Here is a 24,817-nt window from a genome sequence, read left to right on the forward strand (position 1 = left end):
CAACTCAGGCTGAGGGGCCCTCAGCCTGAGTTGTACGCTCAGCCTCTCACAGGACTGTCGCGGGTGCAGCGCAGGCAAGAAATCAAAATGTTTTTGATTGGGCGCGCATGGTGCGGGCGGCCAGGCCAGGCCGGCAGGCCGCGGCCCGCGATTAAAGTAGGAGAACTGACCTAAGCTAATGCAGGCTGGCTGGCTGCTTTGTTCGTTCTCCCACTTTACTCACGGCCTAGGCTACTGTGATTGCTGCCTCAGCCTCTCGGGACTGCAGGGGGGAGAGGGGGGGCGGCCACCGGAAGTAAATTACAGGCCCAATGAATCTTTTTTGCACATACCATCAGATTGAGGCCTAATCTGATGGTATGTGCAAACAAACCAGAGCAAACATTATTTGGGGCATGTGGAATCGTTGTAAATGATTCCAAGGAAAGAAGTGATATAGCTTGAATGTATGGAAGGGTGAGGCAGGGTCTGTGTGTTACTTAACTGCATAATTGGTTGAACCAGGTCAGACAGCAGCTGCTGTACGCATGCATTAAAGAGTTTAGGCAAGAGTTGCTTTGTTTTGCATCGTAGCACACCCATGACAACTTTCTCTGTAGCGGATGGTGTGATTGGAAACTGTGGCACACAGGCAAACGGAACATTTATATTTCTCCCGGGGTAATATCAAGTCAAGGAAGTAAGACGCTCAGCAGTGACCAGAATTGAGTGAAATAAACCCTGGCTGCTCATCATTCCTTGCGCCTGCACTGTACATGTTTGAACCCAGACAGAGCCGCGTCAATATATCGTGTTGCTGGATAGTGGGAACACCACACCAGTACAAAGCACCATACCTATGGTATTATAAATTCCAATAAACTGTTGACCAGCAGGTAGCCCACTGTACGACCTGATTAATGAGTCATTATCACACTGTTGTTAACAGGCACAGGGGTCTCTGGGCGCTCACTGTCAATAGAGATTTGGGTGGTAGTAAATATGTCAGAAGCCTAAGCAAGCCCAGGACAAGCACTGGTATAGCTAATAGGTCTCGCCTTTGGGACCTTATAAGTGTTTGGCTAGAGCTATTGGCTTTGCCAATGTCTTTAATGTAAGTTGTAGAGCAACTAGTTGGAGCCAAAGAAAAGGAAATCTGATAGGGTATAAAAATATAAGCTGGCTTTAACTGAATTGTAATCTAAATGTTGCCCTCTTGAAACAAAAATAGGACGAGAAGCTAAAATAAACAATGAAAAACAAACGAGAGGCAAGCAAGAACTAAACTGAGCAATAACCACTGTAGTTGCAGCATATAACCACCTAGAGGAAAGCCTACTTCCAAATATTGTATGAACATCTGGACTCCATCTGGTAGTATGTGGCCATAGAGTAGATACTGCAGCTCTCGCAGAGCAGCATCCTCGGGGGGGGGATAAAGTTATTTTCGGAGCTGGAAAATGAAAGGATTTCAGACTTGTGCTGCAATATGAACAATGAAAATAGGCATTTGTGCATCTGGGTTACTTGAGGGCACTAGGAAATAATAATGACATAATTAAACAACAACCAACATCAACTGCTGCAACCAAAAGCTGGCTGAACAAAACGTGCACACACAGGCTAAATTGCTTGCCTTGGTTTTTAGGTCTCGGCTGCGAAGGCTGCGCTTGCGCAGTCTCGCTCCGAGATTTAATGACTTGGAGAAGAGGGGCTTGAACCCGCCCCTCTTCTCCCCTGTTCTCCATTGGCTGGCCTCTTCAATGCTGGCCAGCCATTGGAGAAGAGGTCATTCATTCCAAACAGGCCCCGTCCTTTTCGGATCGGGGGGGCGTGTTTTTTGCAAGAAGTCTCAAGGAGGAGACAACAGCAAAACACGCCCCCGAATCCGAAAACGACGCTGCCTTTCTCCAAGGCATTTCTGCTCTGCCTCGGAGAAAGGCGGTGGTGTCTTCCGGTGCCCTCGTCGTAGATGTTTAAAGGCTTGCATACGAATTGGATACAAGAAGCGGCTGCGTCTTGAATAGAATGTTCCTAAGCGCACTTATTAATTAATTAACGAGGCTGGAGGCAGAAGTCACAATGGCCTCGGGTCTGCGTGCTGCGTGTCTCTTTAAGAGGCTGACACCCTCTAGCCGCTGGAGGACTCTTCCTCTATGGTGAGCCCCGCCTCCCTGTGCCTGTTCATTACTGGTAGCTTGAACTTGCTTAGAAGGCATGGTCTGGTCTGCACGTCGAATCGGCGCTGTTCCGGGGTACCCCGCACACATGGATGGAGGGGACCTTCGTTAGCTTTGTCTGTCTGTAGTAAGTGATGGCTACTTATTTTGCTTAGTGTATGTTCATCGGATGCTGTTTAGACCATGCACATGTTTTCACCCAACCATACCTCGATGTGTGATGCGTAGCGGGTGAGAATAGTGCACGGTCTCCAGGACCCTCGCATATTTTTGGTTTTGATGTCTGGTCCTGCAGCTTCCTTGTTACAGGAACCATTCCACAATCTGGTCTAAACCGGTCCATGCTTTGGGCGGTGAAAACGATGCTACTAAAACAACCATGTGCCTTTCACGTTTAACGTTCAGTCGCCATGCAGCGTTTTTCTGCGCTGTATCAAGTGCGTCTGTGAAGGTAATGTACAAGATGGCAGCTGTCCGTGCACAGGGTTCGAGGATGCAGGGATGGTAACGCAAGCGGTGCCCCTAGTGACAGTCGTATTTACACAAGATGGCTGATGCATGTGCTCGCCATTCAGTTTGAATGGGAGACCTTGCTTTCGTCTGTCCCAACCATGGCAATCGCTGCGTATGATGAGGACTAGGGCAGCGATTTTGTTTAATTTGTCTTTTAACTAAACGGCCGGTCAAAGGCATGCCGCTTTTTTTTCAGTACGTGTTTCCGTGCTATCGATCGAAAAGTGCTTTTCGTTTACATCATTTCGGGAGGGGGGTCGCTACGCTAGACAAAATTATTTAGGTCTTTGAAATCGCCCTTGGGTGCTCTCCTGAAATGCCAATTGCCAGGGAATAAATTAAATGCGGCTCTGCTTATCACTGTATTAGACCGTTTTAAAAAAAAATAGTTTGGGAACCCTAGTTTGTTTTCAATACATCATGCTTGCTTTACAAAACGAAAGGCCCCTTTGAAATAAGGCCGCCCTTCAATTGCATTCCTTAATAATAATCACTACCACAACTCCTATTCTTCATCAGTCAAAGTATAACCTTTTCTTGTGGTGGAGGGGCTCAACCAATTTAATTGGCATCGAGGGGCTGGGTGGTTGATAGCTTTACTAGCTGGGAAAACTTAACCATTATGAAATTGGATGTGTCCCATTAGTTGACAGTTATTATCACTAAACGAAGGAAAGGTTTACTTTGACAAACCCTGGTACATCCACATAGTACCAGCCATGGTTAGTGTTTACAACTGCATGCGTAGAGTTTTGTGATGAAATGAAACGGTAGGACACTAGATGGCTACCTTGCTTGGCGGGGATGCCGTGTGGGACGACATCTTGGCAACTAATGTGAGCTTGAATCACTGGTGCAGTCATACTTTGACAATTGGTATTGGGTCACCTTGACTAGCGGAGTGGATGGCTATTGAAATATAATCTTACCTATTTCTCTAAAGGGTTAGGACCTGGCACTGCTGTGCAGGGCCTTAGTTTTACCATAGTGTACATATTTGCCGGTGACTTTATGCACGTGATTATAAGGGACAGGAGATATATGCTACTTTATACGAAGGGCCTTGGTACAAGTGGCGCTTTAACTGGGATGAAAAATCTGAGGGTGTTCCTCTGAAAGAGCGTGACCTATGTAATTAAGGGGGTGGCTGAAAAACACCTAAGCTTAACATAGTGTGCCGCGTGACTGGTATGTTGCTGTTTGTCATTGCACCCCGATATATAATACAGCAAGTAACTTTACATCTACAACGAGCCATGACTATTGGCTTTGCCAATGGGTGTTAGTTGCCTAAGAGAAATAAGCAACAACTATGGCATCGTTGTGTATCACATTAAAAATGCTTCTGTTGTGACATGAGACTGAAATAACTATAGTGAGTCTCTTTGAAGTTACATGAAAGGCAGTAAAGGGTGGTACTGCTGCAGGGTTAATCGTTATTTTTTCTCAACCTAAGGGTGAGGGCAAAAACGGAGAGCACGATGAGGACCCGTCCTAGCACCTCCCTTTTAGAACGGACGGTGCGGAGCACAGACAGGACCCGACCCATTTAAAGCCCTGAGCACAAGACTGTTGGTTGTGTAATCTTTGCGGCCCTGGGCTCACAGAAACCACAACGTGGCTGTAGGCTACTATTTTATATCCTCTGGGTGGGCGGCGTACACCAGTCATGTATTCCTGTAACCAGTGTGTAGTTGAGTAGCTGCGACTGATCGGGTCATGGCTGCCTCAATAAAGCCAATACCTGCGAGATTGCCTTCTCCGGCGTCTGGGTGTACTCCCACGTACCATTTTATCGTGGCTATCCATAAGCCAGTGCACACCCGGCTTGTTTCCCTGCCTCTCAACTCCAACCAAGAAGCAGGATCTTTGCCCTGTTTAGGATTACTGCAAGTCAACATGCGCTGCCTTTTCCAGCTGCGACATTCCACTCAAAGCATGAGCTCTGCAAATAGATGAGTACCTTCCAAAGCCCTTGACACAGGCCGCGCCTATTAATTAACTCTCAACCTTTCAGCCACAATAATGAAATCCTATAAAGCACATCCATATATCTTTTGTCTATTCCGCTCTCCCCACGGCAACAGTCCGAGGTTAAAGGTCGGTTTTCTGTGTAGAATATTTAAATTCAAGCGGCAAAAGAAACGTGTTTCATCGACCTGGAGTTCTATTACTCGGACAACCACCAGATGGCATTAATATGTACACAACGTGAATTTGTCCCTAGCTCCCTATACCTAGTTATCGGTAAGAAGCAATTTAACTGCGCCTACAATGCAGAAACTCGTGGTAAGGCGGTGGAGTCCCCTTTCCGAAAGCTGTTTTATGTTCTGTACAGACAGAGTGATTCGTCAGAGCGCGCACCGAGGCAGATACGTCAGAAATACTGACGTATCTGTAACTCCTTGCGACATGATGCGTCATACAGTAAATATAACGCATCCATCATGTCGTAAGGAGGGTGCACTAAGAAGTGACGCATCCCTGTTTTCACACAGCGATGCATCACTTCTCATAAATAAGGCTCTAAATGTGTTTACACTTAATATTCAAGCATAGTGACGTGTGTTTTCAATATTGTAACACAGCAGCAGCTCACCAATATTACTGCAAATAATCTCTGTGATGCCCTCCCATTTCTTATATGTTAGGCCTTGTTTTGATCTAAAAGAAACTTTTTTTATGTATATTGCATGAAACATAAACACCACATTTCTCTGCAAAATGGCTGTACTAGACTCACACATCAGGTATATAAAAAATAAATGAAAGGAAAACAGTATTTAAAACAATCTGTTTAAGAAATATTCTAGGTCATTAGGGCAAAACTCTGGAGAACAGAGCTGACTCTGTCAGGGGGCCCCCTGAGAGGCTGGGGCCCTGGGCCAGAGCCCACTTTGCCCATGCATTAAAACGTCTCTGACCGAGGGCAGCGGCATCCGCAAGTGGGCCGGTAAGTCAGGCAACTAGGGATCCGTAAGCTTCTGCGCATGTTAAAAAAAAAAACATTTACAATGCAACGGTCTCGGCATTGTTAAAGTTAGAGCTATTGGCATTACTCATGACAATGCCGTTTCTTTAAATGTTTGAAAAAAAAAAACATAAGCAAAAGTAATGTCATGAGCAATGCCAATAGCTCTAACTTTACCAATGCCGAGACCATTGCATTGTAAATGCTTGTTAACCCTTACTGTCTGCAGGTTATCTGTATGCACCAAAAGCCTGTGTCACTGCCAGCAGGCTTGTTATCAGTTGGCAACTGTCTCTCGGTTTTGGTGTAGGGTAGGCCATGACAGAGTGGGGCCTTTCATGGCTTTAAATCACAGTTAGTGGGATGGGTGCAGCTTATTCAGTCACCACAGCAATAAAAGGACAAAGACCCATAAGTGCAGTGCAGGGACCGTTACGAGGACCTTGTTCAAGTAGAAACAGTGCTGTGAGGAAATGCTTGTGGCATGCAGCGCTTTATAAACATGTGAACAGACCCGTAATCCACCAGTTTTGCAAGCCCCACTCTTTCAAGCATGTTGTGGTAGGAGGGTGTAAGGAAACGGCAAAACAATCTCTGTGAACTAAAATCATTCTGAACAAAGAGTCCTTAAAAGACACCCAGAAGAGCGGAGCAGGTGCTTCGCTGCCCTATAGATAGGCAACACTATCACTTAGGCTAGGCTAGTATTACAAATGGTCTGTGTCAAATTGATACCTATATTGCGCTCCCTAATGCCTATCCCAAATATGGCCACAAATCTTGCTTTCAGTACACAAATACTACTCTAGGACCTCTGGATGTCGCTGAAGAAACAAACAGCAAGACCCTCACTGGTATGAAGAGAAATCGTATTGCTGCGGCTGCTATTGAAAATCCATTATCCATGAAAATAAGACATTACGGAAGTAAGGGAAAAGACAGAGAGAGCAGTGTTGGGGGGCGCATTCCGACAAGAGAGAGGAAGAGAGGGCTAGAAAAGAAAGAGTGTAAGAATAGGTGCGCGAGAGAGGTGAGAAAGTATAAAGAGTAGGAGAATGAGTGAAGGAGGTGCAGAGAATCAATCAATCAAAGCATTTGTAAAGCGCACTACATACTGTAGTGTCCTGCGAGACACGCTCTAGTGTCTCACAGGAAGCTGTAACCCCAGCCACTCCCTCGAGGGCTGGACACACTGCACCCCACACCCATCCATCACGGGTGTCACGAGTGACGTGGCCCCGTCAATAAAGGAGCTGGAGTGCACGTGCTCGAGGCCAATTACCGATGTACCTTCACTGGGTGTCTGCGTCCATTCATTCACCAATGTGGGCCTGAGGCCCAACTTTACACTGGCGACGAGCGGGTCTGTCCCCGCGTGTGCACCGCTTGGCTCCCCGGTGTGCCCCGCAGAGAAACGTGGACTGGGGCACCCCCGCACTAACATGCCTGCACGGTTTGCAACTGCATCTGCCGATCGGCACTCGCCTGGCCAGGGGAGACGCGCTGAACCATTCCCACTCCCATAGGCCACGGAACCACCGATGCTGGGCACGACCAGAGAGGACAGCATTGGACGGGGCATCGACGGGCCTGACCGGCAACTACCACAGTAAGCACCGGCTCGGTCCCACACAACGTGGCGGCCTCAACCCTGGTGGGGGGAAGGGGGACCGTCATAGCTGCAGCAGCGAAGCTCCTCCCGCCAACCATCTGCGCGATACCGCGAACGAGGCGGCAACGTATGAAAACCCAGCACTGACCACACAGTGGGGAAGCGGGTAGCCCGGCCAGAGCGGAAACCAGGGTGAAGCACTAGCACTGGACTCAGCCCCTCACCTGCTGACGTGCGAAGAGCCTGGGTCACCCATCTCCACCACCAGCTGCCCCAGCGCGGAGGTGCCGTAAGGGAAACACGGCCCTCCAGGTTGTCAAGCCCGTCAGCAAAGGTCCCACCGGCCGGCGGGAGCCGCCCCAGTGAGTGCTCCCGGTTCGTGCACCCGAATGCGGCCCGTCAGTGAAAAGGCCCGTTGACGCGAAGGGAGACTGGAGCGAAGAGCGTAGCGCCACCTAGCAGCTGCCAGGGAACACAGTATTTGTCCTCCGTCACCGCACAGGCAGGGCCTTGCGCAACAAAAGCGGCACCGCTGCCCTTAGAAAAGTGGTCTCTTTCACGGGAGAGAACAGCCTCACGCTCATCACAGGCACACCCGCCACCCAGGAAGGAGCTATCAGCATGCTAAGCGGTAACGTGACGGAAGGGAAAGCCAACACTTACTGGAGACCCTCCATGCGGCTGCCCCGACGGGAACTCAGGCAATGAGTTCCCCAGCACTGCGTCTCTCACCCGCCTGATCAGCCTCACCGAAAAGACAGCTTCAGAGAAGCCAGCGCCACCTGGCTGCCAGTGGTGGAACTGCAACTGCCCCAAGAAGCATGGCGGAGCTCCTCCAGGGTCTGCTGCGGCCTTGGAAGAGCACTCAGGTACGGAGCCACACCGCGGGTGCATGCCTGCACCGCACCTGTGAATCACAGTGCCACCTGGTGGCCACACGCCGCACCGACACCCCTGCCCAGCGAGAGTGCTGCACAACTCAAGCCCAGGGAACATGCAACTAGTGCTGCAACAGCTAGCAGCCCCCCCCCCCCTGCCGGACCCACCAGTGTGCACACACCAGAGGGTGAGAGGAGAGGTTAGCAGCAGCGGTCATGCCAAACAAGTTAGCTGCATCAGGCCCCCTGCAGACTCAGACATAAACCCTGCTCTGGCCTCAGTAAGCAGCAAAGGAAGGGACCAGCGCATCCGCCTCCAAGACAGCTCACAAGTCGAACTCCTGAGAGACAGAGGAGCAGGCAACAGCCAGTGAGAAGCAGAGGTCACAGCCGGTGACGCAGCGCTAACGCATAGTGCACAACACGCACCCTAGGGACGCTCTAGCAGGCTGAAGAGAAGCAACTGAGCACCGGGTGAGAGCCAAGAAACCTCCTAGTTACCTATACCTGGAATGCTACCTCCGTCAAGCCCTGAAGTGGATGCACAGACATGCCAGACATCAGAAAAAACACTGGCTTATTCAAGTGCGACTTCATCAGACTGGCTGACACAGCACAAGGAGCGCAAAAGAGAGACTGGTAACCCCGCAGAGAGTTTGCGTGAAGCCCGAACACGCACCGCCATGAACAAAGGCCCGAAAGCAGAACAGCCCGAGCTCACAGCACCAAGGGAAAAGAAAGAAAGCGCGCCAACAGAGAAGAGTACCCAACCCCACCTAAACTAACGGATGAGGGCAGGGACATCTACAGCTCGGCACCGTCATCGCTCAAGCAGAACTGAGGCTGCAAAGCACAGCCAGCACAAGAGCTGATGGCACTCAGCTGCCCTGCAAGAGGAAAACACATGAGAGGCCTACAGTGTCTGTCTCTATGCAGCAATACCCGGGAAGACAGTAAGCCCCAAAAGGAAGCACACGAAGATGGGGAGCACTGCGCGTCACCCCAATGGGCTGCTTTGACTCTCAAAGGAGAAAGATGGTGACACATCACCAAGGGCCCCAGAAAGCTCGAAGCTCCTCCAGCCTAAGCAAGCACTGACCAAACTGAGGCAGCAACCCCAAATGCAACCCCCTCTAGCAAGAGTGAAGGACCAGCCGCACAGCAAGCACAAGCAGGACTGGCAGAGAACACGTGCCACATGTGGCTGCCCAATGCCACCTCCGGGAAAGAGGTTGCATCACCCGCCCCTACTGGCGAACAGGCACCACCGCCAACCATGCCATAGGCACACCAGTGCCAGAAGAGAGTGCCCAAGGAGAACACCGAACGCACGTGGTCCGAAGCGCGCAGAAGACCACATCAGTGAATCCGACAACACAGGCAGGCGCCTGGGGGATAGAAGCATCTCCGCAACGAAGCACAGCTGAATGCAGCACAGAGAGCGACCACGTCCCCACTGCACCAGCGAAGCCCCGCAGTGGGCTGAAAGCAACACAGGGTCCTCCTCAACACTGCCTCAAGATGGAGTCGGCGGGGACCCACAACAGGCAAGAGAGGAATCGCACCCGCAGCGGCCCGAAAGCATCACAGTGTCCGTGACACAGTGTCCTCCTCAACACAGCCTCAAGATGGAGTCGGCGGTGACCCACGACAGGCAAGAGAGGAGTCTCACACTCCACGTGGCAGGCCGCCACAGCAACGGGCACTCCAATGCCAGCGACACGCGACTGGACATCACGTCGCCCAGCAAGCAAGGAGCTCGCCGAAACGAAATCAGAAGCCGGCGCCATGACAGCGCCGCCGCGAGGTCCAAGCGCATAAAGAAGAGTGACAGCCCTGTGAAAACCGGAAGACACAGGTAGACTGAACAGACCGGAAAAAGGAGAAGACCAGGGACTCACAGCAAGCCAAGAGCTCACCCTGACACATCTGACAGCCACCAAGGCGGACCACCGTCCCTGGACACGGCCTCACAGGAGAACCGAATGTAAGCCGCAGCAGTCGCGAACTGCGTCCCTCCACAACGCCTCCCCAGGTGAACGGCCGCTTTCCAAGTGTCGGAAGTCCGAGTCAAGTGGCATCCCTGCTCCTGTCCGCAGATGCCCGGGTGAAGATCTGCTTGGAGTGTCCGTCCTCACACCGCCTCAAGTGGGAGTCGGCAGTGGCTCCCAAGCCCGGCAAGAGAGGATCAACACACTCTACGTGTTAAACCGCCACGGACGCTCAACATCAGCAAGGCGGAGGCACGTGGCTGCCCAGGTCCATCCTGACATCCGAACTCTCTCAGCAAGCCACCACCACCTGTAATTCCGACTTACCACGTGGCTGGCAGCCATCACCACGCCAGCCATCAACACATGCGTCAAGCACCACTCCCCGAGTACTGATGGACTGGAGTCCGAAACCGTTGCCACACAAGCCGACCAAATGGAACCCAAAACCACCTGTGAACCTGGCCTACACCGGAACAGCGACAGCGAGTGCGTGCGACCAAGCAACGGCTCCTCGGCGGTCCTGCAGCTGCCCCCAGACGCCACACAAGCAACGGCTCCAGCGCAGCCTTCCTACAGTCCCGCAGCAACCCCGACGACGGGCCTCCCCAGGCGGGAGATCGAGAAGAGACATTGCCCCACCGACAGGGTACCGGTCGCAGCCAAGTGTTCCACAGGGACAGTCGGTCCAGCAACACCTCCGTGAACTCTCACGTTAGACCCCGTCCATGGTCATGACGCAGACCACCAAAAAAAACTAGTAGATCTCGCCACAGACCATCACCGACGTCAGCCAAGAGGAAGCCATGCAAGACACGTCATTGTCAGCGAACGGACGGTATGCAGCGAACGTCTCCAAGCCAGCGGTCGTGCCCTGAGTCCCTCAGATTAAATTACGAGTGCCCGCAGAGAAGGTTCTGCTGCAAGCCAAGGTCACCAGCCCACGTCTGATGTCGTCCTGCCACCTGACTCGAGAAGCTGATGGACCCTGTGGTATTTCATCAACTGTGTTTTTCCCCACAGGTTGGACTTGACTCTTTGTTTGTCCTTCAATAAAGTTGGGGAGGAATGTAGTGTCCTGCGAGACACGCTCTAGTGTCTCACAGGAAGCTGTAACCCCAGCCACTCCCTCGAGGGCTGGGCACACTGCACCCCACACCCATCCATCATGGGTGTCACGAGTGACGTGGCCCCGTCAATAAAGGAGCCGGAGTGCACGTGCTCGAGGCCAGTTACCGATGTACCTTCACTGGGTGTCTGCGTCTATTCATTCACCAATGTGGGCCTGAGGCCCAACTTTACATATACCTGTGAGGGTCTGAAGGCGCTAGGGGGGGGGGATGCTGCTACTGTTCGAAGAGCCAGGTCTTGAGGAGTCTCCTGAAGGATAGAAGGTCTTCGGTCTGCCGTAGGTGGATGGGGAGGGTGTTCCATGTCTTGGCGGCGAGGTGGGAGAATGATCTGCCACCGCTGGTCACTCTTTAGATGAGGGGGATGGTGGCGAGGGCATGGTCTGCGGAGCGGAGCTGGCGGACGGGGGTGTAGAGGCTGAGTCGTCTGTTGAGGTACGCTGGTCCGGTGTCGTGGAGTGCCTTGTGTGCGTGGGTGAGGAGTTTGAAGGTTATCCTCTTGTTGATGGGGAGCCAGTGCAGGTCTCTCAGGTGGGGTGTGATGTGGCTGCGGCGGGGGATGTCCAGGATCAGGCGAGCGGAGACGTTCTGGATGCGTTGGCGACATTTCAGGAGTTTGGCCAGGGTTCCTGCTTAGAGTGCATTGCTGTAGTCCAGTCTCCTGCTGACGAGGGCCTGGGTGACCATCCTAGTTTCGGTGGGGATCCACTTGAAGATCCTGCGAAGCATGCGGAGGGTGTTGAAGCAGGAGGAGGAGACGGCGTTGACCTGCTTTGTCATGGAGAGTGTGGAGTCGAGGATGACCCCTAGGTTTCGTGCGTGGTTGGTGGGTGTAGGGGGTGCTCCTAGTGTCGTCAGCCACCAGGAGTCATCTCAGGCCGAGGGGGTGGAGCCGAGGATGAGGACCGCCGTTTTGTCCGAGTTCAGCTTCAGTCGGCTGTTCCTCATCCAGTCGGCGACGGCCTTCATTCCTTCGTGGAGGTTGGTTTTGGCAGTGTGGGGGTCCTTGGTGAGCGAGAGGATCAGCTGGGTGTCGTCGGCGTAGGAGATGATGTTTAGGTCGTGCAGTCGGGCGACGTGGGAGAGTGGTGCCATGAAGACGTTGAATAACGTTGGGCTGAGAGATGAGCCTTGAGGTACGCTGCAGATGATCTCGGTGGCTTTGGAGCGGAAGGGGGGCAGGCGGATGCTCTGGGTTCTTCCGGAGAGGAAGGAGGTGGTCCAGTCCAGGGCCTTCTGTTGGATTCTAGCGTCGTGGAGGCGTTCTCTTAGTGTGTGGTGGCAGACTGTGTCGAAGGCAGCTGACAGGTCCAGGAGGATCAGGGCCGCGGTTTCTCCGTTGTCGAGCATGATCCTGATGTTGTCGGTGGCGGCTATGAGGGCAGTTTCGGAGCTGTGGTTGCTGCGGAACCCTGACTGGCATGGAGTCCAGGATGTTGTTCTCTTCGAGGAAGCTGGTCAGTTGTTTGTTGACGGCCTTTTCGATAACCTTCGCCGGGAACGGGAGCAGGGAGATGGGTCGGAAGTTTTTGAGGTCCTTGGGGTCCGCCTTGGGTTTCTTTAGTAAGGCGTTGATCTCTGCGTGCTTCCAGCTCTCCGGGAAAGTCGTTGTCTCGAAGGAGATGTGGGATTGATTGATTGATTGATTAACTGTTCTCTTGAAGTCACAAATGATGTGGCCACGTGCGAACAGATTATTGCATTTTTTATTTCGTTAATGAGTTTGTGTGTGAGGCCCTGAGCAGTGCAGTATTCCATAGCTAGTCTTAACTGGTATTTCAGAGGTTGTAATTACACTCCTCCCCTCAACTAGATTTTTCGGCAGATTTTGTATTTTTATAATCGTGATTAGTAACCAATTTTAGGTGATGATGCTTCTTAACTACGGTGTGTACTAGTAAATAATAATTATTGATAGATATAATTATAAAACGCCATGTTTTGTTTTTCTTATATCCAGGAATTGAAGTCGATAGAGATATCGAGACTAAAAAGTTTTTATATTTAATCACGTTAGGATCTAATATTAAAATTTGAAGACATTTAGGCAGTGGGTTCCTACAGATTAACCCTCTCCTTTCCTTACAGCATCAGTGGTTACCAAGGTCTGTGCTCCCGATTGTACAAAGGAATCTGTCTCTGTGCCAGGTGGGTCAGGTACAGTTTCCTGCTGCAAGTCTGACCTGTGCAATGGTGCATCCAGTGCAAGGATTAGCTACACACTGCTCTCCCTGGCAGCGGGCATCAGCGCCCTGGTGGTCGGAGCTGCACTGTAAGGTAAGGAGTAGTCAGACTAGATGAAGGCAACCCTTGGAAGAACCCTTTCTCACTGTGTCACTATACATGCAGCATGTCCAGGATGTTAAAGAATGATAAAGCACACAAGCCCACATTTCAATGCTTTCAGACTAACATATCCACCATTCTAATAATTTCATCGTTCACTATAATAGTTCACCATTAATTCTTTTTGGGTTCTGGAGTAGCACGTTACCCGCAGAAACAGCGCTTTGACATTTCCTCAGGGGTAGTCAGCACTATATAAATCCAATTAAAATACAATGCAATACTCAGTACTGGACAGTACATACCCATATAGGGCACTGAGCCTAAGTCGATAGATGTTAACGCCTTTTCCACAGTGGTAAACTATGGTATTTGAAGTTCCAGTAGCAATCACAATCACCCTAATCTAGATGTGCCATAATCCCAAAACATGAGGAGCTGAGCATGTTGCATTAATCGCAGCAGACCTCCCTCATTCAGGGCACAATGATTCACTTCTTCTTCCGGCTGGCACAACCTAAAACAATCGTTCGTGATCTGGGATCCGTCAACCAGGGTCAACTGAAGATGCAAAACAAACAAGTCCTGCATCACAGGGGCAGTATTTATAATTAATTTACCAGAACCTGGCACCAAACATCTGCTCCCATTTCTTTTGAGCCTTGACCCTGAATATTGTGGGAAACCTGCCCCATAACTCAGGCTTTACAATTCCAATATTTGCCTTTGGCAAATATGCAAATCTGTACTGAAACCCTAAAGCCACTGTTCGCACAAAAGCCAGAAGTTACAGGCAGAGATCTGTCTCCGCCTGCACTGAATTTCTTGGATTTTTGGAATTCACACACATTTCCAGGAATATGCATGGAGACCCACAGTTTGAGGTGGCAACAACAGACCCATGCTGTGAAAACTACACTGGCTCCCAATAAGGCATAGAGTCCCTTTGAGAGCACGCTGTTATTGCGTGAAGGCCCTTTCCTCGCCCGGTCCTCACTCCCTTCAGCTGATGGTGCATCCCTATGTGCCCACTAGAAACTTAAGTCCAACGGAAGCCAGACGACCCATCATCCTGAAATCCATAAGGGCCAGAGCAGGAGGCAGTTCTTTTGGTTTCCTAGCTCCTAAAGCCTGGAATACCCTCCCTGTGGAAATTCAGCAAGACCCATCTGGAATCCTATGCAGGAAGAAGTTAAAGTCCTGGCTTTTTAGCGAAGAGTGAGCTTTTCCATCAGACTGGGTGATCCCTCGTCCACTGTGTCAGTACACTAGTGCTGGGACACTCCGCAAGGAAATAGCTAGGCGCTTTACAAATCACATTATTATTATTATCATACCGTGACTTACACAGAGCCCTTTAACAACACCAGCTCTTTCCCATCAGCCGGGGTTCACCCACCCCACACAGAGGGGTCGTTAGCTCCTGTCGAGTTGCTCTGGAAAGAAGAGAGCCCCGTTAGATTCAACGCATTCATCGTGACCTGAGATTCACTTTCTGGGACAGCACCCACATGGGCTAGAAACAGGCTGAGACGCTATACTCCATAATACATTCTGAGCTGCACCAACACTGGTTTTCTGCATAACCCTACAATATTCCACACATGTACTGATTCTGCTTCTATGTGTGAGTGTTTTCAGGGTCAAAGGTCACTCTCTCTCTTAGGTGACCTCACAGTCCCAGGGCACACCTGGCACTCCATTTGTTACCGTGGAGATCCAAAATAAGCTGCACATGGTGCAAGGCTGTCTGTGTTGCATGCAGGATTGTTTTTGAGCAGGAAGGAGCTCCTTCAATCCAGAGAGGGGTTTTTCTCTTTCTATGTGTGCTGCAGAATGCAGCACACATGGAAAGAGGAAAAAACGAGATGTATATTTTACCTCGTTACGCCTGCTCTGAGGTGGTATACATTTTTGGTGCTGTCCCAGGTTTACGTGATTAAGTAAATCTGGGTCAGTATAAAAATCCATGGGTGTTGCAGGGGGAACCAAACACAAGGAGATGATGGACGGAGCGCTGAAACTTTTCAGACACTCACCCTCAGTCACAGATCTAGGTTGAATCCATCATCGTTCTTTAGCTCACTTCGCCACCTCAGTTCAGACCCAGCTATATGCAAATCAGTCTTGACTTTGTGCCTCATGGGAACAGTCCAGCCCGAACTGCCAAGCCAGGTCCTCCATGAACTGGAAACAAGCATCCTGGGACCGGTTTCGGGCTAACACCCCTCATCTGCCAGGCCAGCTTGAATTCAGTGGCAAAGTGAGCAGGGGAAAACGCAGTTCAATGCCCATGTAGAACCTCCCTGGTGCAGAGTAGGGCAGCGCAGTGACTTGCACTGCTTCATCTTACTCCATATCTATGAGGTCATGCAAATTAAAAAAGTGGCGCTGGCCTCTCATAAATAAGTTCCTTATTTCCTTCCCTTGAGCTCAAAATTACTAATTTTTAATCATTCCTAAAAATACTTGGGCAATATATATCTTTCGCTTAAATATTCCCTGACTGGAGCAGGAATACTATATACTCCTCCTGGAATATTTGGGGTAAAAGATGCTCTTTCCCCAATTATTCTAGGACTTGAGTTAGAAATGGTGCGCTTGCCACATTGACTACGGGGACTCCAGGTCCTGCTGCTGCCTTTTTTGGGCGAGGAGGAGGGGCGGCAACGTTGCAGTCAGGTGCTGGAGCACAATAAAAGTACGGGAACCACCCCCTGCACGTGATGCTTGCCCCATAAGCTATGGGGACTCCAGGTCCCGTTTCTGCCTTTTATGGTCCGCAACATTCCGGTCAGGCGCCGGAATGCATTGAAACTACGGTAGCCATCCAGCTGTGCAGGACGTGCCCGGGATTGGCCTGGGCAAAGACCGGGCAAAGACAGGCCCATCCTAGCCCGTCATAGCCTGAAATAGGCTGGGCTGGGCCATTCCTCCGACGTTTTGCATCTGGGATCCGGTTCATCACTGAGGAGGTTCCTTAAATAGAGGTACTGTTTATATGTTTTGATTGTTTCGGCCTTCTGGACGTCCTGGGTTTTCCCTTGTTTTATTTATCACACCAGCTTCATCATTTGCCACGCGAACATGGAAAAAAGAAGGACACCTCAGGTACACTTAGCGCCCCACTACCATGTACTCGTTCCACGATTGACAACTACTAGACATGGACGGTGGACACGGTTTCTAATGAGATTAGATTGGTGGAACAATGTCTTTCACTCACTTCGGAGAATTTTGCACCAGTCCGGCCCTGTAATGCCTCTGGTGGTCCTCTGGAAACTTCCTACTTGAGGTTACCTATTGCTTCTGCATTAAGTCCACCAGTTGTTCCCGCTACCGAGGCCAACCCTGAGGTTAAACATCCAGCTACCAATGCCATGCCAGTTGGCTTGGGTGGTGCTTTACATTATTCAGTGATAGTCCAAGTAGATGAGTCAAATCTTACCTGTAGGGTGTCCCCAGACCAAGCCTCTGACCCAGATTTTGGGCCTAAATCAAAGCTTAGGAGGAAAGCTGTGAGCTCTGTGGCTAATAAACCTCCAACAGCCAAGGGCAAACCTGTGCTCCGTAAAAAGGCCTTTTAATGAGGATCTGCCTGTGCAACCATCGGCCATCACAGAAGAATCATGGAACCTCTTCAGTAGGCATTTAGGTGACCTGCTGAATATTAAACTGCACCCTATCATCAATCGCCTCACCCATATTGAGGTGAAACTGCCTGAGACATCAGCTGCCAGGGTAACAACTTGCTCCAAGGGAACGGAGTACTATCCAGTGTCTCCATTGTCCCAAGCCCCTGTTCATAGGGGTGGTTGGTCCATTGTAAACCCAAACTCTACTCCTGTCAATGGTCTGGATTTAAATGGAACCTCATGGAAAAATGAAACGCAACCTCTAATAGCCAAGCGGATTGCTAATCAGGCTGAATGCTGTCAACCTAGTCCGGTTCCCCTCCCAGTGACCTATCTCCCTCCTGCGTCTTCTCCCCGTGTAATTGTGTTAGCTAATGTTCCCAGTCTCCGTGCTGATAGCTCAAAATCTACAAGGGTCCTTATGAAAAAAATCAATACACTGGTTGAACACTAAGGTATCTGCATATTCTGATGGCAAGAAGTGTGGGGGGAATAGTGGGTCGGGCAAACAGTACAATGGGGACATTGTGATTAACTTCCGTAATCGCAAAAACATATTGGGCTTAGTAAGCGCTAGTATGGTTAAAACTAGTCCTGTTAAGATCCTGTCTCTTGTTTCTCTTAGGGGCATCTGGCAACCCCCAATATCAGTACAGAGGGACCAATAGCGCCAACTAGAACATTTCCTAGATCCTCGCTACATTCACCAGTACTCCTGAGATATACGGCCCTGGCAGGTTTCGAGGATGATGATTGACTGCATTGCAAGGAGCGTGTCTGCATAGGCGCTCTGGACAATGGAGGTGTGATTAGTAGTGAGATACCCGGCCCGCACCTCTCTATTGCCCCTTCTTTATCAAGCTTCGGTAGTCCTGATAGGGCGCAAGTCCATGTTAATCGCCCGACTTCACAAGAAAGGTCTGAAGTTAGAATATCGAAGACTGAAGGGGCTGAATACTCTCCCCTTCTTCACCTTGTAAGTTGGAATGTTTCTGGCCCAGCCTCAAAAATCCTAATTGAAGGCTGTCAATCCCTTATCCGTGATTACGATACAGTTTTTATGCAAGAAACTTGGGAACTGAAAGGGAGATCCTTCAATGGATACACATGCTTCACTCTGCCAGCGGCAGCGGAGCCAACTGGATGAGCTAAAGGGGACTACCAGCCTAGTTTAACCTTAGCATTGGCTGTATTATTACTCCCCTTCTCTTAGATCAGCGGGAGGCACAGGTCTTCTGCCTTTGCTGGAATGGTAATCTCTGGGTGTTATATGATGAATTTCTACAATAAAATATTTCCCGGCAAGGGCGATTGTAATTTTCAGGGTTGGTGTTCTGTAATTGACCTGTTAGTAGAGAAGGAGGTCCCGGCTGAATGTCCCTTTAACCTGCTGGTGTCAGGAGATTTTAACGCCGAACTAGGGCATTTGCTCCCTCTGTCATCAACTATTGTTGATCCATCTGCCCGAGAAGTTGATCACAAGGATATGGACGCTAGGGGATGTGCCCTGTCTTCCCTGCTGGCTGAGCGCGTTTTGTCAACAAGGCCCATAATTCTGCTGGTTCAGATTTCCCAACTTTTACAGGACAGGGCGCTGGAAAACAATAGACTACGTTTTTACCTCCCGATGTATGTCATCAACTATTTTGAGTAGTGAGGTGCTTGCACAGATCTATATGCGACCACAAGCCGATCGCTGTGCAAATAGCAGGCCCGCAAAAGCAATATAAGCCTAAGGCTCTGTTCTCCCAAACGCTAACCGTGAAGGATGCTGGTCGAACTGTGAACTTGGAGCACATCATGTCCCAGGTTGTCTGTAGAGTTCAGCACTGCTAGATGCCTGAAATTTAGAAACAGGTGACCCAGCACTTACACTAAGTCACTATATTGATCTTTTAAAATGGATTAAAGGGATGCTATCTAGTCCCTATATTCAGCCATGTTTCCATGTTAAATATTGGCCTGACAAAGAATGTCGAGCCGCAAATGGCTCTTTGCGTAGGGCCCTAAAACAATCCCCCAGAGACCAGGCTGTTATTGCAGCAAACAGAAGGACTTATCAACTGGCACTAAAGAAAATGAGATCGGCCATGCAGGATGAGAACTGGGAGTCCATAGTTAGTGCCTGTCCGCTCAAAGATCCTCAAGCCTTTTGGAAGACAGTGCGGTCAGTTTTATCTCCCTCGACCTCCCAAGATAAAGTAACGGTCCATATTACGGCTGAGGCTTGCTTGGTACATTTTTCCGGGATGTATGCTACTGACAATAGGGCTGCCGATGAAGCGCCGATGGCTGACTCCTTTTGCTTAAAACTTGATTTTTGTGAAGAGGTGCTTAAGGCAATTGTTGATACCCGGTGCGAGAAGGCGCAGGTCAGTATGGTGCCCCCCTTGATTTATTCAGGGAAAACCCGGGGCTTTGGACACCGGTCCTCAATTGCGTATTTAATTCTGTGTGCTCTTTGGGTGTACCTGCATTGTGGTGCACCTCAATCATCGTCCCCATTTTTAAAAAGGGAAATGTCCATGATGTAACGTGCTACCGTCCGATGGCTCTCCTAGACTCTACAGCAAACATTTTTTGGGAGAGTAGTCCTGGATCACCTTCTTGACTGGATATACAAAATAACATTTTATCCCAAACTCAGCATGGGTTTAGAAAGGGGCTTGGGATGATTTTACAGTGCCTCAACCTCCATCTTATTGTGGCAAAATATGAATATGCAAAAGTTGCCTCTACACATCTGGCATTTATGGATTTGTCCAGCGCTTTTCCGTGACTAAAAAATATCAAGGATTGTTCTCTAGCTCTTGGTTGTGCACATTTGTTTGAGTACTGGAGACTAGCATGAAAAAGGGCAAATATTGGGTCCAGGATAGCTTTGTTAACCATAGGCAGGCCTCTCGGGAACTAATGGAAGTGGCCAAACCCATGGTTAGGGATTATTGTATCCTTCCGACTGTGCCAACGAATGTCCCTTATTTATTATATGTGGTAAATGTGTACGAGAGAACGCTACTGGCTAGATTCAGGTTCCTTTCGCTGGCTAATATGCTCTCCGCTGGGCCAATATTCCTCAGCTACCATTGGTATTTGGCCATGCGACGAGCAATCTAGCCCAACTTTACTGCATTTTGAATTTTTTTGTTGATATTATCAATAGTTCACAAGGAGGTTTTTATTACCATTGGTGCGTAGACATAAATTCAAAAAGGCTGTCCTATTCTTTATATTACAACTGACCGATCAAGACACGTTACTCAGTTGCTAGCTATCTGAACTGCGCTTTAGCCCAAAGAAGGAGAATGATGTTCTAAATGCATGTTGTATAGAGATCCATATGCATCATGAATTGTCGGTTCTTCATTATGATGTCATTTCTGAATTAATGCACTTTAGTGCACTTAAACCACTTGCAAGGGGTTGCAAGCTCATCTGAATAATACATTGCTATTCTTATATTGATTTTTTGTTATTTTACTCCTCTGAATGTAGTCATTCATGAATTTTATTGCAGATATTTTTAATATTCCTGCTCTTTTCTCTTCATTTGTTTGACTCTTTCTGTGTATCTTTTATGATTTACTTTTGGTTGATCGAATGCAGATTAAGACTAAGACTAAGATTTAGAAAAGTAATTTTGACCTTCCAGTGTTCACCACGCCCACGGTCTTCAGTGCACAGAACTACTTTGTGCCCCTGGGGCACCTTTGGTAAGATGCAAAGGCTGCTGTCTGGAGTGACTTCCACTGCCCTATCTCCTGGTAAGGGAGGAGGGTCCTAATATGGGCTTCTCCTGGTAACCTGAAATCATGAACACCCTTGTCTGTGTCATAATGTAATACAAAGGGTTGTTTTAGGTGTCAGTAATAATTGTATTTATTGTCTCTTAAACCCTCATGACGTGATCTCTTGTTTGTTTCCTCCTAGCTGAGGAGACCAAGGTCACCGAAAGGTCTGCGTCCAGTCCACCTGCACTTCTCCTGCTGTCTGTGATTTTGAGAAAAGGCAATATTACCAGTTCCAATATTACTAGTGAAGAAATAATATCTGTTTCACTGAATAAAAATGCACATACCTGTGTCCTCTGTGTTCTTCTATAAAGCACTACATTTAAGCTGGCCTGTTTTCTATAGGTAATTAAAATGAGTACAGCCCAGCTGTCATTTTCTATTGTTTATCAACAACAAACAGAAGGTTCCTTTCCCTAAGCTGTTGTTGCCAGCACATGTCTCAATCTAGGCTTTGTGGCACTTTGTAATTGTTAAATAAAGACCCACAAAGATGTTTTCTATGCACTTTTTCATTCAGCTCCAAGCGCGGCAGGCGAGCACAGGTCCAACCTCTGCACCTCAATGTACAGGTTTAACTAGGCCTGGGGGCACAGCATCTCAAGGGAAACAACCATAAGGTCATCAGAGCAACTGTGTGATCCTCACCACTACATATCATCCTTGCAGCCTACCAGTAACCCCACAGTAGAGAGCTGAGGCTGAAAGCCTTCCTTGCGACCTCAGAGGGCAGAGGTCCACCGGTCAGCTGGCTGCATCCTCAAAACTTACAGCCTCAACACACGACTAAATCAAAATCACCTACAGTGAACCTGACCCCATTGCTGGCTTTAACTCTGGTGGTAACCAGTGTGACAATCTGTGTTGGTGGTCCCCCAATGACCTTCTTCTCCATGCATCCCTCACCACCTCCCTCCAATGGTGCCCACATCTCTTGGTAACCCTTCCTTCACAGGTATTAAATGGTATCTCAAAGTAGTGTCACAGCTCTTTACATCAAACAAACATGTTATTCAGAGACAATAAATCATATGTGTGTAAATTAATGTATAGGGAAACTTACATAAGACATAGAGGGATAACATGAGTCGCTTATCAATCATACTGGTTGGCATTAGGGGGAATTTCTATGAAATAGTGGCAAAGTGCAGCGCTGCATTCTTGACTTTTTGCCCTGCGCTGGTGCACAACGTAGTAACTCTTGCACCATGGTGCATGGGTACCTGCGTTCCTTACTGTATTGCTTTTGTGCAGGAAGTGACACCTTCCTGCAACCACACTGAGAGGTAAATGTTGCTCTTTCTCTTTGTGCTGCTTAGAAAGAGGAAGCAAAAAGGAGAAACGAAGATGTGTTCCGTCCTTACACCTCTCTTGGGCAGGTACATCATTTTGGTGCATTCCCAGGTTTACAAGTTCTTGTAAATCTGGAAATGCATCACTATCCATGGGAGTTGCGTGGGAACACCCATGTGATGCCCATGACATGCCTTCCCAGGGCAGAGCGACGCAATGCAGTGATTTGTGCTGTATTGTGTTACTCCGGATATTTAGAGCCTCAAATGCCTCATAGATCTGACCTAAAGCTTGCTTCGCTCTTGCATCATGTTGCATTGGTGCAAGAGCAACACAAACCGGGTCATAAATATGTCTTTATGTGTCAAGAGTGTATGGTTTGGACAAACAGAAAAACAGGCTTTAAAATGTAATGCAGCAATAATAAGAAAGGGTTACTACCCTAAAGAGCCATTGTAGCAACCTTAGAATAACAAACGATTCAGGCAATGGCCGAATATAATTCTAAACCTAGGTCTTGCAGTTGGCAAGCAGCTCTTTCCTGCTGGTTCACAGCTCTCTGTGCTAAGACTGATGAAGCACTGTTGCAATTAGACTCAAAAAGGAAGTCCAGGAAAAACTAATGGAACAGAAGGAATGAAGGAGCCAGGAAATGTCCTGCACAACCGCCAACATGATGATAAGCCACTGGAGGGTATAGGCCTGGGGACAATGAGGTCAGGAGATGACATTACCACAAACCACCGACTTTGCTGCCAGCGGTAGGACCATTCCCCTCCCATCCGTCGTAAGTGTCATCTCCAAGGCCAAGGAGTAGATCAACAAGGATTGCACATTACTGTCCCCTATAACCAACACCATCCACTCACTGATGTTGAGTAGATAACAGGAAACATGAAGGGGGGCTGAGGAGGGCCATGGGAGAAGAGGATATGTCAATCGATAAGGCGTCATAGGTGGATCCAGGGGGCTGTTTAGCTCCATTGCTGCGCAAGGGATGATCACCGCCATTTTGACCATATTTTAAAACTTTGGATGCTTCTGCCAGATCTGGACCAGACCATGATAATGTGGTTGGGCCGAATGATGTATCCAAAAATGAATTGTTTTTCCACAGTTCTGTTCCTGTTTGCAGTCGTACTGATGGCAGAATAACTACGGAATTTGTTTGGGGAAATAAAAGAGCCAGGATATCATACCAAGTGAAGAGGGGGCCTTCTCTCTTCCAGGACAGAGGCATATTGTAGAGTAGCTCAACTTAGTGTGTTCACAGACCACCTGAGAGAGAGTACCAGGAGACAGTGATCAGATTTAAAGTACTGTACAACTTCTCCTTTCAAAGTATGAGGTTAAGAGTGATCCCCAAAAAAGATATCAAGAACTCTAAAGGACCACCCTACCTTCGGTGACTTATGATGTGGAATAATACAAGCCGGCAGAGACCTCAGCAGGCTGGCGTGAGCGCCATACTTCCGAACTCTTTCACAAATGTTGAAATAAGGATCACCCAAAAGTGCAGAAAATGACACCATACAATTGTATGAATACTCCAATATTACCAAGCCACACTTTGAACTGTGAGATATAGCCAGTGATAGCACCAGCATTGACTATACCTAATTGATTTAAAGACATAAGTCAATAAATTGTGCAACTCATGCACATATATGAATCTGATGAAACATAACTGTGATACAGAATAAAGCACTCCATGAAATTACATCAACAAGCAGGCGTGCACGCCATACTTTCAAACTCTGGGCCTCATTTACAACACTTTGGAGTACGGCAGCAAAGCAGGTCTTTTTGCTGCACTGCCCTATGCCATTTAAAAAAGGCAGAATGCACCATATGTACAAGATACGGTGCATTCCTGTTCTTTCAACCAGTCCTGGCACACAATTTGCAGCCTATGCAGGCTCCCTTGAATCATTGTGCAAGTGTGTCTACATTGATGGCATGATTGTCTTTGTGCACCTTCCTGCGCAAAAACAATCCATGGAGGTAAAATGAAGCGGACATGGAAAGAGGAGAATGAAACCATGTCTCCTTGTTACTCCTGCTCTGAGGAGGCATAAGGTTTTGGTGCTGCCCTAGGTTTACAAATTGCAAATTGACCACTAATGATAATTCATTTTCCAACAATGCATAACATAGAGCCGAATAGTTTCCTCCTTTAGACCACTAGTTCATCTCTAGATGACTATGTGCCACCTCCTCAGGAGGTCTATGAGCACATTCCTGCATTGCCTTTCAGCATGGTGTCTTTATGTATAAAGTAATGTTCAAGGAATGTGGAATTGCCTCAAAGAATTCACAGAAATTGCATTCCTTCAGGATATGTGTGAGCTTAGCGGCAACGTGAGTTGTTTCTCTAACTACTCTTCTCACTGAGAGATAAAGAGTTGGTGTAGTAAACATTATGCGAATGGTCCATGCAAGGTCCATCGGATTGTGAGACAATGGCCTGGACATTATGAGGCAGGGTTCTTTGAGTAATATGGCAAGAAAATCTAAATTATACTGCAGATAAATACAACATAAATTGCATTCTAAGT

At 48.7% G+C, this 24,817-nt stretch overlaps 1 protein-coding gene and 1 long non-coding RNA gene across 7 annotated transcripts in view; one reads left to right on the top strand and one right to left on the bottom strand.

The window, feature by feature from the left end:
- LOC146830241 (uncharacterized) overlaps positions 1-24,817 on the bottom strand; it is a 649,260-nt gene that overhangs the window by 441,499 nt on the left and 182,944 nt on the right. The gene's annotated exons all lie outside the window — the stretch shown is intronic.
- LOC146830242 (uncharacterized) lies at positions 13,347-21,465 on the top strand. Its single transcript, XR_014961140.1, has 2 exons — positions 13,347-13,531; positions 21,106-21,465. It is a non-coding gene; the product is annotated as an uncharacterized LOC146830242 (long non-coding RNA).

Source organism: Triturus cristatus, chromosome 5_1 (genome assembly GCF_964204655.1).
Source record: "Triturus cristatus chromosome 5_1, aTriCri1.1, whole genome shotgun sequence".
In the NCBI taxonomy this organism is placed as follows: Eukaryota; Metazoa; Chordata; class Amphibia; order Caudata; family Salamandridae; genus Triturus; species Triturus cristatus.